Below are 11,711 nucleotides of genomic sequence, written 5' to 3'. Positions count from 1 at the left end.
AGCGTACATTTGAGAAGGCAGAGGCGTTAGAAAGGTTATCCTTCCTTGAAATTGATAAGGTACTAGGACCGAATGAGATGCATCCAGGGATACTGAGGGAGGAGAGAATGGAAATTTCAGAGGCACTGGTGATGACCTTCCAGTCTTCCTTAGACACAGGAGTGTTGCTGGAGGACTGGAGAATTGTGATGATTACACCCTTGTTCAAAAAGGGGTACAAGGATAATGCCGACAACTACAGATCAGTCAGTTTGACTTTAGTGGTAGGGAAACTTCTGGAAACTATAGTTTGGGACAAAGTCAGTAGTCACTTAGACAGGTGTGGGATAGGTAAGGAAAGTCAGCATGGACTCATTGAGGGAAAGTCATGTTTAACTAACTTGCTGGAGTTTTTTGAGGTGATAACAGAGAAGATTGATAAGGGTAATCCTGTTGATGTGGTGTATATGGATTTTCAAAAAGCATTTGATACAGTGCCACACAACAGACTTGTCAGCAAAATTCTAGGTCATGGGATAAAAGGGAAACTAGGTACTTGGATAAGAAATTGGCTGAGTGATAGGAAAGAGAGAGTAGTGATAAATGATTGTTTTTCAGATTGGAGGAATGTTTGTAGACAAAAGGACAAAGAGGTGTTCATGATGGTGATATTAGCTAAGAAATGTGCTAACAGGTGACGTTAAGGGTAGAAAGCAGGACGAGCAAGGTACAGATAGCCCTAGTGGGTGTGGGGTGGGGGGAAGGAATTGAAAAATGCTAAAGGGTAGAGATAAAACAATGGATAGAAATACATTTAAAAATAATGGAAATAGGTGGGAAAAGAGAAATCTACATAAATCATTGGAAAAAAGGAGTTCCCCAGGGATCAGTGCTGGGACCATTGCTCTTCTTGATATATATTAATAATCTCAACTGTGGTGTTCAGGGCATGATTTCAAAATGATCTCAAAAAATGTTGGTGACATAAAAACAGAAAATGCTGGAAAAACTCAGCAGGACTCTCTCCTCCATCCCCACCCCCTTTCCGATCCCCCCTTTTTCCAATAATTTATATAGATTTTTCTTTTCCCACCTATTTCCATTATTTTTAAATGTATTTCCATCCATTGTTTTATCTCAACCTTTTAGCCTTTTTCAATCCCTTCCCCCCAGCCCACACCCACTAGGGCTATCTGTAACACCACCGTGAACACCTCTTTGTCCTTTTTGTCTATGACATATTTTGGCAATCTCCACCTATCACTAGCCCTCTATCCAGCTCTACTTGTACCCCCCACCACCCCCCCCCACCCCGCCCCTTAAACCAGCTTATATTTCACCTCTCTTCTTTTTTTCCTTAATTCTGTTGAAGAGTCATACGGACTCAAAACGTTAACTGTATTCCTCTCCGCAGATGCTGTCAGACCTGCTGAGTTTTTCCAAGTATTTTTATTTTTGTTTTTGTTTGGATTTCCAGCATCCGCAGTTTTTTGCTTTTATCTTAGGTCTAACAGCATCCGTGGAGGGAAAAACAGAATTAATCTTTCGAGTCTGTATGACTCTTCTTCAGAGCTTCTCCCACAGATCTCTCCACAGATGCTCTTAGACTTGTTGAGTTTTTCCAGCATTTTGTTTTTGTTTCAGATTTCCAGCATCCGCAGTATTTTGCTTTTAGGTATATTGGTGGATTGGGCAGGCAAATGGCAGGTGAAGCTCAATGCAGAGAAGTGCGAAGTGATCCATTTTGGAAGGAAGAATGTGGAGAGACAGCTTAAAATAAAGGGAGAAACCCTAAAGGAGATGCAAGAACAAAGAGACCTTGGTGTATTTGTGCATAAGTCATTGAAGGTGACAGGGCATGTTGAGAGAGCCGTTAATAAAGCATATGGTATCCTAGGTTTTATTAATAGGGGCATTGAGTACAAGAGTAAGGAGGTCATGTTAAGCTTATATAAGACACTAGTTAGGCCTCATCTGGAGTACTGTGTCCAGTTCTGAGTGCCGTACTTGAGGAAGGATGTGAAGGCATTGGAGAGAGCACAGAAGAGATTCACAAGAATGATTCCAGTGATAAACAACTGTAGCTATGAAGATAGATTGGTGAGGTTGGGTTTGTTTTCCTTGGAGAAAAGAAGGCTGAGAGGAGACTTGATAGTGTAATCAAGATCCTGAGGGGTATGGACAGAGTAAATAGTGAGAATCTGTTCTCACTCAAGAGAACATCAAGAACTAGAGGGCACAGATAATAGGCAAAAGGAGTATAAGTGATGTGAGGAAATTTTTTTTCACCCAGAGTCTGGAGCGAACTTCCCAAGAGGGCGGTGGAGGCAGGTTCGATCAAGATATTCAAAAGGGAATTGGATTGCCACCTGAAAAGAAAGAATGTGCAAGGTTACAGGGATAAGGCAGGGGAGTAGGATTAGGTAGATTGCTCTTTCAGCCAGGCAGTGCAGACTCACTGGGCTGAATGGCCTCCTTCCGTATCGTAAAGATTCTGTGATTGGTGCCACCTCTGACTAAATGACGGTTGTGGGATTTTTTTTGTAATGTAGTACATAAGCTGTGGTGAAATTCGGCTTTAAGAACTAAAGTTTTGAAAACGCAGCACTTCTACTGAATCTACCTGTGGAAAGTGTCATGATGTTGAATCTATTTTGCAGTGAAATATCAAAGGGCGGGTGGAGTTTGTATTTTCTGTTACGCCAGCAGTTTATACTTTTTTCCATATCATTCCTTGCTGCTGGCGTTGAGTCTCTTTAAAAAAAAGCAACGCGCGAGTCTCCGCAAATATTTTGCAACGAATATCCTGCCGTAATCCTCCAGTTGTCCCCACGGCAACAGTTTTACCACAAGTACTCATCTGCGCACCTCTCTGGATCTTCTGGGTCTGCAACCGGCTCTTTAATGCGTGACTGCAAAACAAATAAGTTCGTTGCACAGTGATACATTCTATGAAGTTTATATCCACTAGAGACGTCGCCCTTCCATTCTTAAAGGCTGTTGCATAATTGTATTATCTACCTAGGGCTGTTAACTGAAGCCAACCCAGTTTGGTAAATAAAGACGTAGTTTTAAAGCTAAGACAACACGCTGTTTCATGTTGTTTTCTGAAATGATAGGTTTTGTAGTTGACTGCTTGGGGATAACGAATCAGTCGATTAAGTTTACAGTTCCAGCTGGTCATTCCTGAAAGTCTGCTTAAACTCCCCACCAACCCGCCCCCAAATGTGTGTCTTTACAAATATCTAAAAACTTAATCCTTGTGTCGTTTCTGATCATCAGTAATTATCACTTGATGCATTAAAACGCGACTCTGAAATGTTATAACGTTTTGTCTTCCTAAATAAAATGATCTGTTACAGTAAATTATGGGCTGGCTGTTCAGTGAATGTGGCTAGACAGCTGGACTATACCTGCTGATAGCCATTCTTCAGTTAGTAACAATCCTCGGGAAGGGCAGAATAAACTGTTGCAGATCCTGGTACATCACGATTAGACTGTCCACCTCACTATCATCACACTGCGCAACCATTCAAGCCCAATTTGGTCTTCCGAGTTCCGCCCCGCCCCGCAGCTTTCATTGGGCAAACGCCATCCAGCCGCAGCAGCTGATTGGGCAGAGCAAGCTGTCAATCAGCAGGTTTTTTGGTCGGGTTGTTGTTGGAGAGGCTCAGGGTTACTCAGACTCGGCAGCGAAAAGGGAGCAAGAAGGAGTTTGAGAGTAGTCGGAAACTGGGAATCGCCAACAAGAACTGCTCACACGAGCCGCGGAAAGTTCAGTAGTGCTTTCCCATCTCCCTGCCTTCCCTCAATTTACCACAGCCACTTATGAAATAATATTAACTGGGGTGAAAATACCTAAAATGTGTAAGCGTGGGTGATATGGGTAAAGATCAAGAAATGCCAAGTGTTTGAGGAAAAAAATAACGAGTCGAATAACAGAAAAGAAAGAGAAGTGCTAATTCAGGTAAGTGATTATTGGGCAACTTCGTTTCATTCCTGAGATTTTCCTGCATGCCTTGGTTGTTGCTGCATGCTGGTTGACGGATGTTCTGCTTATCTAGTAACACAAACTCTCGAGCAGAAATTTTGGGTTTGATTAGGATCCGCAAGATGATAGTCGAGATTGCTGCACCTTGTAAATTAACCTTTTCCCCAGCACTTCGTTTGAGAATGGCAATTGATGATCATAAAACCAGAAGACGTAGGAGCAGAAGTAGGCCATTCGGCCCATCGAGTCTCTTCTGTCATTCAGTGAGATCATGGCTGATCCGATAATGCTCAACTCCACTTTCCTGCCTTTCCCCTATAACCCTTCCGGTCAGCTTTGGTTCAACAACAATAATTTTCACTTTTAAAGCGCCTTAAGTAATAAAACGCCCCAAAGTGCTTCGCAAGAATGTTACGAAACCTAGTTTGACACAAAGCCACATAAGAATATATTAGGACAGATGACCAATAGGTGAAGGTTTTGAGGAACATCATAAAGGAGGAATGAAAGCTGGAGGGGTTTAGGGAGGGAATTCTGAAGATTTGAGCCAAGGCAACTGAAGGTGCACAAATGTGGAGCAATTACAATCTGGGATGTGCAAGACGCTAGAATTGGAGATGTGCAGGTGTAGGTTCAGAATTTTGCATCTTTTTCAACCTGAACTTATTTTATTGTTAATATTTTCACAGACTATTTTCTCATTACCTAAGGGTTGTCAGTCCTATGTGAAGAAATAGTAAACATGATTAAACAAAAAAGGCAAATGATATTTGTCCATCTCTTTTATCAAATATTCGGTGAGGGCTTCCCAGTTCTGGTTCTCATATCTCATTATTTATTTTGCTGTTTGATTCCCTCCCACTGTTGAGAAATTACTAAACCAAGCTGCTGAGCTCAGAGAGAAACAGTTCCAAAATTTGCATGATGGTAGGAGTTCAAGGCAGCTTTTTGCATTGGTAGCCAAAGAATATGAAATAACAGAAATCTGTCTCCTACTGAGCTGAGCTAACTGGGGAAATTTTAAATCTCTGCAATGGTAAATGATGCAGCTATGTACTTACAAAACCAGTAGAGGGTCTTCCTGAAAGTAACAGCCCACATAAAGGCTTTTGAAGCCTCTAGCCTGTTAACATTATGGGTGCTTCTGTAAGGATGCATGTATCAATTGTACACATAAATTAATTTAATCCTTATTATTTCCTAAACCTCGTCAGCAAAACTAATTTAATTTATTTTCCCTCTACTATTTTTTCACTCTTCTCTCCTTTTTTCCCATATTAAACAGTGACTACACTTCAAATGTACTGGAAGGCATTTTGCAAGGTCCTGAGGTCGTGAAGGGCACAATATAAATGCAAATCTTTTTTTTAGACGCTACCCTACACAAGGCAGTTGCAACCAAGAGTTGCAGGCATGTGACCCCCTTCTGGGCCTTTGCTTGCACCGCACCTATGTAGGACACTAAAACACCTGCTGCATGGCAGGTGGATATCTCTGACCATAGCCAGAGGTAGGCAGATTTCTTTTAAAAAATATTTTATAGTTGGTTTGCACAATATTTTCAAACTTGATTCTGATCAGTTTTCAGACTTTTGGAGGCTTACAGCAGTTGCCAGATTTCTAAGTGCTTGTGCTTCTTTGCCAGGGATGAGTAACAACTAAGCTTATTAAGTTCTTGTGTACTACCAGGCTCTAATTGTAAAGTTAGTAATTTTTCTCAGGCAATAAAGAAGAGAGACAATCAGCTTTTGTTGTGTCCAGATTTACTGTCATTGTAAGAATGTCACTCATCAGTTAGAGCTATTGCCCCACTGAGAGGAAGGCATGATAGTTAGGAATGAATGTGAGGGATTATATTTCACATTCGATGCTGTTATGAATAATTTATAATAATCTTATGAACAAATGTTTAGAAGTTTTTATTAAGTAGAAAACTAGGCGGGCCGTGAATGAGGCAGAGCGGGGGTGGGGGTGGGGGGGGGCTATGGGTGATGTGGCTTGGGGGGGGTATGGGTGAGTTCTGGCGTGTGCTTGTGACAAAAATTCCCTAAGATCCTTAAACATTTGCAATACCCCAAAAGATAAAAGTGAGTAGAAAATGGACTTCAGTGTCTTTATTTAAAAAAAAAGACTTCTTGTGTCCAGCTAAAAAACATCTGGACTCAAAAACCAGATGGTCCAGTTCTAAATTAGACAGCTGTCAGTCTTGCGCATGAAGTTGGAGGGACACCTGAGTCTTAGACTAACTAGTGAGTCTGTGTTTGTATTCTCAGTTGGCAGTATTGGTAGCATCTGATTTTTAGAAAATTGTTTGCAGCTGTTGATTGAAATTACTGGGACTTAGATATGCGGGCTTCCTACTCAAATTCAAGTGATCCCTTTCCAAAACTGTTCCTGGTGATTTTCGGTAACAAAATCATGTTAAATCTTAATGAATTTCATTTCAAGATCCAAATTATATCTGTTCCTGATAAATCTTCCATTTAAGTCAAGTTTGTTAAAACGTAATCTCTTGCAGCTTCATTCAAAACCAACATCTTTCAAAAGTCACACTGGTATTCTTTATTAGAAGATCTTCACTGGAAAATATATCACTTCAAGCAAGCTTATTTATTTCATGATGTATTTAATAGGAACATAGGAGCAGGAGTTGGCTATTTAGCCTCTTGAGCCTGTCCACCATTCATTGGGACCTATGACCTAATGCTCACATTTGTCCCATATCCCTCAATACGTTTGGTTCACAAATCTAACATTCTCATATTTAAAATTAACAATGGACCTTGCGTCATTTGCCATTTGCGGAAAATAGTTCCAAACTTCTACCACCATTGTGTGTAGAAGAGTTTTCTAATTTCAATCCTGAAAGGGCAGGCTCTAATTTTTGGACACTAATCTTGAGAGTATAACATTGTATAAATGATTTTATTTGACATTGTACAGTTCCTGTTGCTATATTACAAAAACAAATAGAGGCACAGGAGTAGATGCAAAAAAGATTTACAAGGATGATACCAGATTGTGGGGCTCTGGTATTCTTGGTTTATTGAGCTAATGTTACAGAAATAATGTTCTTGTCATCGTGGGCAACCCGCCCACCTCGGGAGAAAGTGCCCGCAAAGGCGGGATCTTCATTGCTGGGGGCTGGGTGTGAGCTGGAGTTGACCTAGGGAGAAGTGCAGAGGCAGCCATAGGGACGACTTGGTGTGGATTCGGGCTGTTTCAAAGGCCCACCTCGGTGCTGTGAGACTGTATCCCAGTGAGCGAAAAAACACAAAGGCCCTCAAGACCTCACTCCTCACATCCCCTTCACCCCCAACACTCCCCATGCCCCATCCATGCCACCTTGTCCCCTGATGCCCCCTACGCCCACTCTGCCCTTCCGCCCAGCCCCTATGTCCTCCATGCCTCCTATGTCCAGCTCTGCCCTTCCACCACCCCCTATATCCCCTCATTCCCCCCATGGCAAGCCCTGTCCTTGCAGTTGTTGGCTCAACATTTGAACCTTGAGCAAGAAAAAGGTAATCAACATAAACACAGGTTGAGTTGACCAGGATTCAGTTACAAAAAAAAACTGGAACTGGAGTCAGAAAAGCAAAAAATTTAATTTAAGAAAGAAATGAAAAAGCTTGAACTCAAGAGAGAGGAAAAGGAAAGGTTAATGCTCAAACTTAAACATAAATTCCAAAGAGAAAAATTAGAAACTGAGGACAGCAATAGGAAAAAAGAGTTTCAAAGAATCAGGGGAGAAGCCTGGCAGAAGGACCTTGGGCAGGAAGGGTGTTGACTCCCTTAAGGGACCCTTTCCACATCAGGCTCCCCACCACCCCCCGCCTGCCAAGGTCTGCATTCTGCATCCCACTGGTGCTCCATCTTCCCCCCTCCCGCCCTTCCACTCCTACGTCCCCTTGGCCTCTCCATCAAGAACATTACCCCTCTCTGCCAAAGTCCCCAGGCCTCACCGCCCTCCCCTCTGAGATCTCCAGCACTTACCTGCTCTTGGATTCCAGGACTGAGAATTAGCAGACTGCTTGTAGTCCCAGTCTTGGCCACTGCTGCCACTGGTGCTGTTGGGCTACAAAGCTGCCAACAGCTCTAAATCAGGACTTCTTCCAAGTGAGGGGCTTGATGTGGTAAATGTCTGTGGGGCTGCTGTGATTGGTGGGGATGCATTCCCCACTGACTCTTTGGCTGGTGAGGTAGAAAACCCCGGCATGTGAAAAATCCTGCCCGAAATGTTTAGTAGAAAAAGCATTGGAGGTTTATTCAACCCTTTGGATGAACAGTCTGCAGACTATGATGAATTTAAGACTGATATGCTTAACATGTATGAGTTCAGTTCCAGAAGCTTATAGACAAAAGTTTAGATATCTGAGGAAAAGCAGATAGAAAAGCAGAATGTTTTTAAAAGGGTGAAAGATATGATCATACAAGGGATGCAGAAAGCATGCAGGTATAGCAAGCAATTAGAGGGGCAAACGGCATGTTGGCAGTTTTTGAAGCTTTTACTTTAACATGAAACAGAATTAGCACAAATTACACATCAATTAACAGGAAAATGATACTTCAAATAAAAAGGTAAATTTCATTTTAAATAGTTGATACAACAAAGATACTTATTACACAGCCATAAGTATTTGCACAGCTCCCTGCCAACGTGTGGCACTACGTAGCTACACAATATGCTGTTCTCTATTCACACAGGGTAGGTCAGGAGTCCTATCTGACAACAGCTTTCACCTTTCACGGTATAATTATCCTCAGCAAGGCACACTTCTATGAACACTCTCACCCTTGGGACACGGCAATCTTGATTTTGCAGCTTTCCAGAGTTCCCTTTCAACTGATCGACCAATACTACCCTGGTTCATGGTTTGGCCACTTCTGGGAAAACGCCTAGCTTTTTAGCATCCCTGGGTTATTCACACAGCTTTCCAGGTTTTCAACCTTTTTTGGCCAGCTCTCACAATGCCTCCAAGAGCTCTTATCTCCTGTTCTGCCAAACAGAAAAACTGACCTGTTTCTGAGAATGATTTGTTTCATCTTCGCACAAGAATTCTGCGTTCCTCTTTCTGTTTCTGTTTGCTTTCTCTTTGTATCTACATCTGTGCAATGATTGCTATCACCATCCAGCCCCTCTGATTGTAGTTCTCCTTTTTGTCTGCAGCTTTCCTTTGTGTTTGACAGCCACACTGCTTTTTTCTTGACTTCCTTCCTGTTGGTACTGCTTCCAGCTCAATGGTCGCCAGGTCATGCGGACAATTATTTCTTATTATCTAAGAAAATTACAATTGATCGAAACTCTTAAGTCCTTTTCAAACATTCTTAAAAACAATTAAATTGAAGAAATTGCAAATTTTCCTTATTGTACTGCTTCTAGGTCAAAAGTCATCACAAAAAATGTAAATACATTAAGAAGATACTATTACCAGGAGCATAAGACCATGGAACATTCAGCCTTTCGAGCCTGCTCTGTCCTTATAAGATCATGACTGATCTAATGTGGACTTAACTCCAACTTCCTGTCTAACCCCAAAACCCTTGACTCCCTTGTCAATCAAAAATCTGTCGAACTCCGCCTTGAATATAGTCAATGACCCTGCCTCCATTGCTCACTGGGGAAGAGAATTCCAAACACTAACGACTATCTGAGAGAAGAAATTTCTTCCCCATCTCCATTTTAAATGGGAAATCCCTTATTTTGAAACTGTGATCCTTAGTTCTAGATTCCCCCATGAGGGAAAACATCCTATCGCATCTACCCCTGTCAAGCTCCATTTACCCTGTCAAACCCAAACTATTGAATGTATTCCAAGTGATAAGGGAGGGAGATGGTGATAGGGATACACCTGACAATTTGGATGATGAGTTGGAGACTGAGAACTCTCAATTTGAACCTCCTGTGATAAAATTAGCTAATGCAGATTTGATGAAGAGTTTAGATAAGGTACTACACCATCTTCCCGAGAAACATAAGGAGGACATAGTTGAAGAGTTTTAGTCTGCGTGCACAGATAGACTAGATTGGACTTTTCTGGCTATTCATGAGGTTAACATAGGGCACACTATACCCATTAAACAGAACCTTTATAAGCTCAATCTCGGTAAATTGGCCCAGGCCAGAAAGGAAACCTTAGGACAGTGATATCATTGAACCAAGTCAAAGTAGCTGGAGTTCTCCAGTATACTAGTACCAAAACCTGAACGATCACAAGGTTGTGCAGTGCTATGTCGAACAGTTAATGCTGTTATTAAGACCAGTTTTATCCAATCCCACGATTTGAGGATTATATTGATAGTGTTGGGAGCTCAGTTGTTGTGAACAAGACTGATTTGCTCAAAGGTTATTGGCAAGTTCCTCTGACAGATCAGGCCAGGGAAATTTCCACTTTCATAACCTCAGATGGACTGTTTCAATGTAAAGTCATACCATTTGTTATGAAGAATGCAAAGACTACCTTTCAGAGGTTAACTAACCAAGTGATTTCTGGATTGTGTTTTGTGTACTAATGACCTATTGCTATATAGTGAGGCTAGGGAAGAACATTTGAGTGCTCTGTTTGACAGACTAAAAAAGGCAGATGTAGTGAGAAACATGGCAAAAAGTGAATTTGCCAAGGCCAAAGTTACTTATTTGTGGCACATTGTAGGTCAGGGTTGAATGTTGCTTAGGGAAGCTGAAATACAGACAATAATAGACTTTCCTGTCCTCAAAATGAGAAAGGAAATACTAAGATTCCTTGGGATGTGTGGGTTCTACCCAAAGTTTGTCCCTAACCTCAGTACAGTAGTCACTTTATTGACAAATCTGTTTAGGAAAAATGTGAAAATCACTGAAAAGAGTCCTGTCAAACAGTCTTTGAAATGTAAACAGCCATCTTAGTATATTAGCCCATTTTGGCTGCCCTAAATTTTACTAGGCCATTCAAAGTGCCTATTGATGCCAGTGACACAGGGGTAGGAGCAGTACTGCACCAAGATGATGCTGGTATAGAACGACTGGTCAGTTACTTCTCTAGAAACCTGAGGTACCAAGAGAAGTACTCATCAATTGAGGAAGAAGCTTTGTGCCTTGTATTGACCCTTCAACAGTTTGAGGTATATGTAATTAAAAGAAATTATTTGTTTATACTGACCATAACCTATTGGTGCTTTTTGAGAAATTCTGGATTAAAAATCTCAAACTGTTCCATTGGAGTTTAATGCTGCAGCCATTTGCCCAAAAGATTATACATCTTACAGTAGTTCACTGATTAATTCTAAAGAAAAACAATAGGACATATGAAAACTATATGCGAAGAGGAATTATGACAGAGGATTTTGCCTCTGTACAGGTTGCACCTAATGGAATTTGAAAATGATAAGGACTGTCTGCAAGTAACTTGGTAAAGTTTCCTAGACTGAATAAATTGTGCCATCTTTTAACCAAGCATGCGAACTTTATTGAAAATTCTTTTCACGGGATATGGAAATCACTGGCAAGGCCAGCCCATTCCTAAATTTCCCTTGAACTGAATGACTTGCTAGGCCATTTCAAAGGGCAGTTAAGAGTCAACCACATTGCTGTGTTTCTGGAGTCACATGTAGGCCAGACCAGATAGGGATGGCAGATTTCCTTCCCTGAAGGCCACTAGTGAACCAGATAAGTTTTTTTTCAATAATCAGTGATAGTTTCATGGTCACAATTACAGAGGCTAGTTTTATATTCCAGATTTTATTAACTGGATTTAAATTCCACCAG

The 11,711-nt window shown here is 41.3% G+C and overlaps 1 protein-coding gene across 1 annotated transcript in view; it reads left to right on the top strand.

Moving 5' to 3' along the window:
* The first annotated feature begins 3,666 nt into the window (after positions 1 to 3,666).
* Positions 3,667 to 11,711, top strand: part of pdzd2 (PDZ domain containing 2) — a 648,685-nt gene continuing 640,640 nt past the window's right edge. The window contains exon 1 of the mRNA XM_041183009.1: positions 3,667 to 3,946. The gene's annotated coding sequence lies outside the window, so the exon portion shown is untranslated. The remainder of the gene's footprint in view (positions 3,947 to 11,711) is intronic.

The sequence above is a fragment of the Carcharodon carcharias genome, chromosome 1 (genome assembly GCF_017639515.1).
Source record: "Carcharodon carcharias isolate sCarCar2 chromosome 1, sCarCar2.pri, whole genome shotgun sequence".
Lineage (NCBI taxonomy): Eukaryota > Metazoa > Chordata > Chondrichthyes > Lamniformes > Lamnidae > Carcharodon > Carcharodon carcharias.
Note: the sequence above shows the minus strand (reverse complement) of the source record. Positions and strands in the feature narration are given on the sequence as shown.